Source organism: Humulus lupulus, chromosome 3, assembly GCF_963169125.1.
Source record: "Humulus lupulus chromosome 3, drHumLupu1.1, whole genome shotgun sequence".
In the NCBI taxonomy this organism is placed as follows: Eukaryota; Viridiplantae; Streptophyta; class Magnoliopsida; order Rosales; family Cannabaceae; genus Humulus; species Humulus lupulus.
The window spans coordinates 23,382,268-23,390,252 of record NC_084795.1 but is presented as its reverse complement, the minus strand read 5'-3'; the positions used below and the strand labels follow the sequence as shown (position 1 = coordinate 23,390,252).

At 32.8% G+C, this 7,985-nt stretch overlaps 1 long non-coding RNA gene across 1 annotated transcript; it reads right to left on the bottom strand.

Annotated features, from left to right (window-relative positions):
* Nucleotides 1-571: 571 nt before the first annotated feature.
* On the bottom strand, nucleotides 572-7,207 carry LOC133822313 (uncharacterized). Its single transcript, XR_009887857.1, has 2 exons — nucleotides 6,301-7,207; nucleotides 572-1,675 (listed from the first exon to the last, which is right to left on the bottom strand). It is a non-coding gene; the product is annotated as an uncharacterized LOC133822313 (long non-coding RNA).
* Between the last annotated feature and the right edge of the window lie 778 nt (nucleotides 7,208-7,985).

The following is a 7,985-nucleotide window of genomic DNA, read 5'->3' as shown; positions in this document are numbered from 1 at the left end:
CATCAAGATTACTCAAGGGCCGAGTCAGGACTATGTAGGCTGCAGGTCGAGAAGGCATCCAGCTCGGGGTACGAACTAGAGTTGGAAGCTATGACCTTTTATAAAGTCAACCACGCAATGTAAACGTGCATATATCAGACATCACGTGTCTGATATATCCCTGAATTCTCGGACACGTAGCATGAACGTGCGTATTCAGGCTCCCACGACTGGGTTGGGTCGTGCGGCCCATTATCCCCTTACCTATTGATTATGTAACGTCCCTAAGGTAGGGTACGTCTGCCACATACTCGTAATTATAGGGTTTACGAGTATGTAAGGCACTTGACCAAAAGAATTAAATAAAATGATACGAAGAAATACAGAAAAATTTAAAACTTTTATATAAACTTATTAGTAGAAATTATTACACGTATGAATACTTTAAATTTAAGGCAGCCATATGAAAACTCTAAACCATTATTGCATTGCTACTGAGTCCGTGCTCCACAAGTTGCTCAACAGCTAAAGCCACACCTGGAAAAATGTTGGAAAATAACATAATGAGCTAACGCTCAGTAAGCAAATCTCATGCATACACATACACATGAATGTCGTGAGTTTGTAGTGCACATATACTAATATGCTGACTTATATACTTATGAATTTCATTTATTGCTCATGCACTTTCAAACTTTACTTTTATGCTCTTTCTTTTAGTTTCACATTTTTATGGGCCCAATATCACTTGTGCACACTGTTTGATTCAGCCAATGCCTGCAGGGCTTGTTACACATATCATATAGAATCCCATGGGTTCTCCTCCGGCTAGCCATCATCTCAGCTAGGCTCATCATAACACTCATTTCATCGTTGCCATAGCTGCCATACTTATTACACATATGGAGGAGAAAGACGGAAACATGGCAAACATATCTGAATGGTCAACTCTGACCTAGCCCACACTAGTGGGCAGCCACTATAAGTCTTATAGACTTCCGTCTTCTTTACTGAACTTACTTGATTGCTTCATCGAAACAGTGGCACCCTTTTTAACATCTTATTATCACTTTGCTTAAGCCTTGTGTCATTAAAATGTTTAACTTTACATAAAACTTTTCAAGGCATTTCATAACTTTTTTCATATTCATATGCATGGTCTTATATCACATAATAATGTATCACATAACTGTACATGCCATGCATACATGCTGATGCTGAAATGCCAATGTTCATGTTCATGATTCATGTTGATGGTATTCAATCAAGGCATTGTATCACATCTCATATAACTCAAAACATCTTTAGTCATAATACATGAAGCTTTGGGTTGGTGGCGTTGTTATACCTTAACGTAGAGCTATGGCTCAGGTCTAAGGTTTCCAGCCTAAAAACTTAAACGCTTCATATATCATAACATATAACAAATCATGAACATAGAGTAATCCACATATCCATCAACATAAGAACACATACTTGCACATAATTCATATCATTCTTAACCAAGTAAGACATCTTTCACATATCACAGAATTCATCAATTACATATCACACAACACCCTTATGGTGTTCATATAACCATTCTTCACATACTTATCATATGCATCATCATCATACCATACTTAACTCATCAGATGTACACAATCAATGTAGTCATGCATCTTACACTTAAGCACAAAAGGTGAGATTTACTTACCTTAGGTCCTTAGCTTATTTTAAAATTCCTCACCAAGAGTCAATCAATCAAATCCATACAAATCCTATTCAAGGCACATCATTTATTAAATTCTATCAAAATCATAAATATACACTATTGATAGTGTATATTAATAATACCAGAAACTATATAAATGATAATAATAAATTATTATCAACGTAATGCAAATAACTCTTCATATAAAACCATGCTTTAAACCTTGCTCATAAGATAATGTACCCTTATGATAATAATAATAATAATCCCAACAAAAATAATAATTATCGTCTATAATTAAACTTATTTCGATATTAATAACAAAATACTTCAATAGCAATACGTATATGGATGTATATATTCAAATAGTCATTTTATAAAAGAAATCATATTTTTAACATAAAGTTGTAATAATCAATATAATGATAATAATATAAATATAAATATTTATATTATTATTAATTAGTCATAATATCAATTCCAGTGATATAATAAATATACTTTCTCCAAACTTCACTGGTCTTACAAATATCAATAACTGTAAGAAACTAATATTTGATATTATTTTAATATTCAAATATTAATATACAATAATAATGGTTAGATAATAGGTTTACTATAAATCATACTTTTCATATATATATATATATATATATGAATCTGTATTCTTGATTTACTTAACAAAATAATAACAATAATAATTAAAATTACTTAATCATAATAATTTCCATATTAATATAAAATCAATTAAATATGTATTTTTATACTTTATTTAATATCTAATATTTTCTAGAAAATTAGACAGCACAACGGCTATAAAGTGGACAATTCCAAAATCAAAACCTGTATCAAAAATATATATAATCCCAGACAGCCAGTAAATTACAGAAAATATTCCATATATCAATAATATATAATTATATACTATAAATACACATAATAACAATTACTCTAATCAATCACAATTAAATCACAATATATAGGTTAAAGAAATTATACCAAAATGATCGGGTTCCACAATAAGTCAAACGATGATTTTCTGAGACTCAAAACGTACTTCGGAACCTCGAACACTAAGTTTCGACCGTCGATCTACGGTGGATCGCGGTGGCTCGTGGTGGGCCCACCACCCAACTATGGTAGATGTAGGAACAAGTTATTGGGTTTTGAAGCCCACAACACGAGGAACACGATGGTGGTGACGGATCGGCAAACGGATGCCCGAGGTGGCCGAATCGCAACTTTAAAGTCGCGGGGTGGCCGAACTTAAATCGAGTGGTTGAGGCGTTTAATCGGCGAGTGAGCTCTAGATTCCCGCGTGGGTCGATAGTTCGGAGGCCTCTGAATCCAACGGTCCGGCGCGTGGCTAAAAATGGTGGCCGGAAAGTACTCCTGCGTCGTCGGCAACAGTGATACGTAGAGGAGAGAGAGAGAGAGAGAGAGAGAGAGGGAGAGAGGGAGAGAGGGGTTTTCTGAGGAGAGAGAGAGAGGGGCTCGGGTAAAAAGAAAGGCTGAAGCCTTTTATTTTATTTTATTTATTTATTTATTATTATTTTTTTAAAAATTACACTTGGACCCAAAATATTAAAATTCTTTTCAAATAAGTCCTTTAGCAAAACTTTCTTAATTTTATAAAAATCCCCAATTAAAATTATATGACATTCGGGTCCTATACTTGACTACTCAAGTTTCTCTCTCTTTAATCTCATTAAAAACATAAAATGATATTTTAAACACTATTTTTCCATTACTATTTCTTAAATTTGTAAACTTGTACATTTTATGTATTAAAACTCTGATTTATAATAAAAAAATGTATAATGAAAATGTTGGATATTACAATCCTTCCCTCGTTAAAATAATTTCGTCCTCGAAATTTCAAACTAAATTTGATAATCGGAGACAAGAACTACCATTACAAATAAACAGAACAACATTTCACAGCATAAGATTTCATACACAACACTTACTTTCATTCCGAAAACAAAACTTATTCCTGACTTGTAATCCTTATCATATATAAAAAGGCGAGGATGTGTAAACACCTCACATGAGGACTACAATATAGAAAGAAAGGAAATAAGCTATAACAATAGTATAAATTACAATGAATGTATACGAAAATACAAACGAATCCTCCTCATCCATACTTTTGAACACAAACCACATAACGTAAGAAGAGAAGATGACCATCATCATGAAAACATCCTTGATATTCATCTTTTACAGTCAATTTTTTTTTTTTTTTTTGGCATAAAATTAGATAACTAGAAAACAATTATATAGCCGATTAAGATTATTCTTTAAAACCAAGTCTTTATGAAACCCTTTCGTTGTCAAAACCGACCGCTTGCCCTGAATGAGAAATAGTGAGATAGGCCATTCATTAGGTACCATTTCAGAAAAGCCTGACTCTCATTATTTCTCTAAGAAAACATTTAAAAAATCAATTTTTTTTTTTTTTTTCCAAATGTATAAAATAATAAAGGGCACATTGATACTATGCTAGAATGCAAATAACCGTGGCCACTCGGAAATTCACACACTTAGCTTAGTATCCCTTCATTGAATAAAACATGGGATAAGTCTTGACTGACCAATCCACCACTTCATCTACGAAAACGAATAATTCTCACATGTCTAATAAGTTAGACATGTCTCATTTCAACACCTATACCAATAATACTCAGTCATCACTTCACACAAGTAATACATTATCTTACTTTCGGGATAAAACAGCTAATATACTATAATTTAATCGCCGAAAGTAATTCACACTACAGAGTAATTCAGTAAATAACATTTATCACCTCGATTCATTCAACAATTTACAAATTGTTTCCATGTTCAAATCAGGATCGCAAAATCAATAGAAGTGATTTCCATGTCGACAACATCTAATAAGTTTGACTTTCATCATCAGAGAGGATAGCGTAACACATTGAACAAGAAAAAAAATCTGTGATATCTATCTTGAAAACAAACAAATTCAAGGATCCAATGACCCAACAGTTCAACACATTTTTCTATAAATAAAATTCATCACATACACACTAAAACACAATCAATCTCAAGCTTTTGAAAACCAAATCATTATTACTTCCGTCCATTACTCAAGCTAAGCAACCCATGGCATCCTCATCATCTCAGCTGAACTTAGACCTAACTTTAGCTTTACCTGAGCCAAATCTTCCCACTATCGAATCTTCACCACAAATTTCTGCACCCCTACCACAGCTAATGGTGTATCCTACGGTACACATCCCAGAACGAAATACTCAATTTCCCAGAGTTTGGCTTCCCAAATTTTATTCTGATACTGGCCTTGTCACGGTGGAGGATTCAGCTATGCTCGATAAAAAGGTGGCCATTAGTATAGGTCAAAGCATACTCACCCCTAAAGACCAAATAATTTTATCCCATAGGTCAGACCTACAAGCTGTAAAAGATTCCTTAGTTCTTACCACTCAGGCGGCAGCATCGGTCTCAAACCTAGGCCAACGGGTTCTTGCAAGAGAACAAGAGGTTGACCACTTGAAAAGGTATATAGAAACACAAAAACAAGAGATGATAACCATTAGAAATGCCAACAAGGCATTGACTCGAGAGAAGGAGAAGTTGGTTAAGGAGAATGGGACTTTAACTACACTTCTTGCTAACTACTCAGTCGATATGAAGGAAAAATTTCAGACACTGCAAACTACTGGGGAGACCCTTAGAGTTGAACAACAAAAGTTGATTGACGAGGTAGAACGTGTCCAAAACCCCAATCCTTAATAGATTATGTATTTTTTATTTTTTTTTATCTATATATTACTACTGTTTCACTAAAGTCTCTTATTGTGTGTGCTCTCAGCAACAACCTAAAACTTTGCTCTCCAAAACACTAACCTGACATATTAACCCTTAACACACTAACTGAACTGATAGATCACTTTCAAAGCTTGAGAATATCAATTAACAATCCAAACATCGACATCGATAAATCATCAATTATTTATCACATCAATAATAAAGGCATGCATTCAGATAAATAACAAACTTCAATTTCTCTACCGTGCATGAGAATATTCATTTAATCCAAACTCATACTTATATCATGGAAACTCAAACACACAATGAGTTTCTAATACAATTATACAACATCATTAACATACATTAACTAAAATATGGATAAATTATACTAACCATTAACGTGTGGCTTGTCTTGTGGCGGAACTCAGTAGCATTTCAGATCCCAAAATCTAATAACATAACGAGTATACGACATCTACAAACTCAAAGCTCTGATACCATTTGTAACGTCCCTAAGGTAGGGTACGTCTGCCACATACTCGTAATTATAGGGTTTACGAGTATGTAAGGCACTTGACCAAAAGAATTAAATAAAATGATACGAAGAAATACAGAAAAATTTAAAACTTTTATATAAACTTATTAGTAGAAATTATTACACGTATGAATACTTTAAATTTAAGGCAGCCATATGAAAACTCTAAACCATTATTGCATTGCTACTGAGTCCGTGCTCCACAAGTTGCTCAACAGCTAAAGCCACACCTGGAAAAATGTTGGAAAATAACATAATGAGCTAACGCTCAGTAAGCAAATCTCATGCATACACATACACATGAATGTCGTGAGTTTGTAGTGCACATATACTAATATGCTGACTTATATACTTATGAATTTCATTTATTGCTCATGCACTTTCAAACTTTACTTTTATGCTCTTTCTTTTAGTTTCACATTTTTATGGGCCCAATATCACTTGTGCACACTGTTTGATTCAGCCAATGCCTGCAGGGCTTGTTACACATATCATATAGAATCCCATGGGTTCTCCTCCGGCTAGCCATCATCTCAGCTAGGCTCATCATAACACTCATTTCATCGTTGCCATAGCTGCCATACTTATTACACATATGGAGGAGAAAGACGGAAACATGGCAAACATATCTGAATGGTCAACTCTGACCTAGCCCACACTAGTGGGCAGCCACTATAAGTCTTATAGACTTCCGTCTTCTTTACTGAACTTACTTGATTGCTTCATCGAAACAGTGGCACCCTTTTTAACATCTTATTATCACTTTGCTTAAGCCTTGTGTCATTAAAATGTTTAACTTTACATAAAACTTTTCAAGGCATTTCATAACTTTTTTCATATTCATATGCATGGTCTTATATCACATAATAATGTATCACATAACTGTACATGCCATGCATACATGCTGATGCTGAAATGCCAATGTTCATGTTCATGATTCATGTTGATGGTATTCAATCAAGGCATTGTATCACATCTCATATAACTCAAAACATCTTTAGTCATAATACATGAAGCTTTGGGTTGGTGGCGTTGTTATACCTTAACGTAGAGCTATGGCTCAGGTCTAAGGTTTCCAGCCTAAAAACTTAAACGCTTCATATATCATAACATATAACAAATCATGAACATAGAGTAATCCACATATCCATCAACATAAGAACACATACTTGCACATAATTCATATCATTCTTAACCAAGTAAGACATCTTTCACATATCACAGAATTCATCAATTACATATCACACAACACCCTTATGGTGTTCATATAACCATTCTTCACATACTTATCATATGCATCATCATCATACCATACTTAACTCATCAGATGTACACAATCAATGTAGTCATGCATCTTACACTTAAGCACAAAAGGTGAGATTTACTTACCTTAGGTCCTTAGCTTATTTTAAAATTCCTCACCAAGAGTCAATCAATCAAATCCATACAAATCCTATTCAAGGCACATCATTTATTAAATTCTATCAAAATCATAAATATACACTATTGATAGTGTATATTAATAATACCAGAAACTATATAAATGATAATAATAAATTATTATCAACGTAATGCAAATAACTCTTCATATAAAACCATGCTTTAAACCTTGCTCATAAGATAATGTACCCTTATGATAATAATAATAATAATCCCAACAAAAATAATAATTATCGTCTATAATTAAACTTATTTCGATATTAATAACAAAATACTTCAATAGCAATACGTATATGGATGTATATATTCAAATAGTCATTTTATAAAAGAAATCATATTTTTAACATAAAGTTGTAATAATCAATATAATGATAATAATATAAATATAAATATTTATATTATTATTAATTAGTCATAATATCAATTCCAGTGATATAATAAATATACTTTCTCCAAACTTCACTGGTCTTACAAATATCAATAACTGTAAGAAACTAATATTTGATATTATTTTAATATTCAAATATTAATATACAATAATAA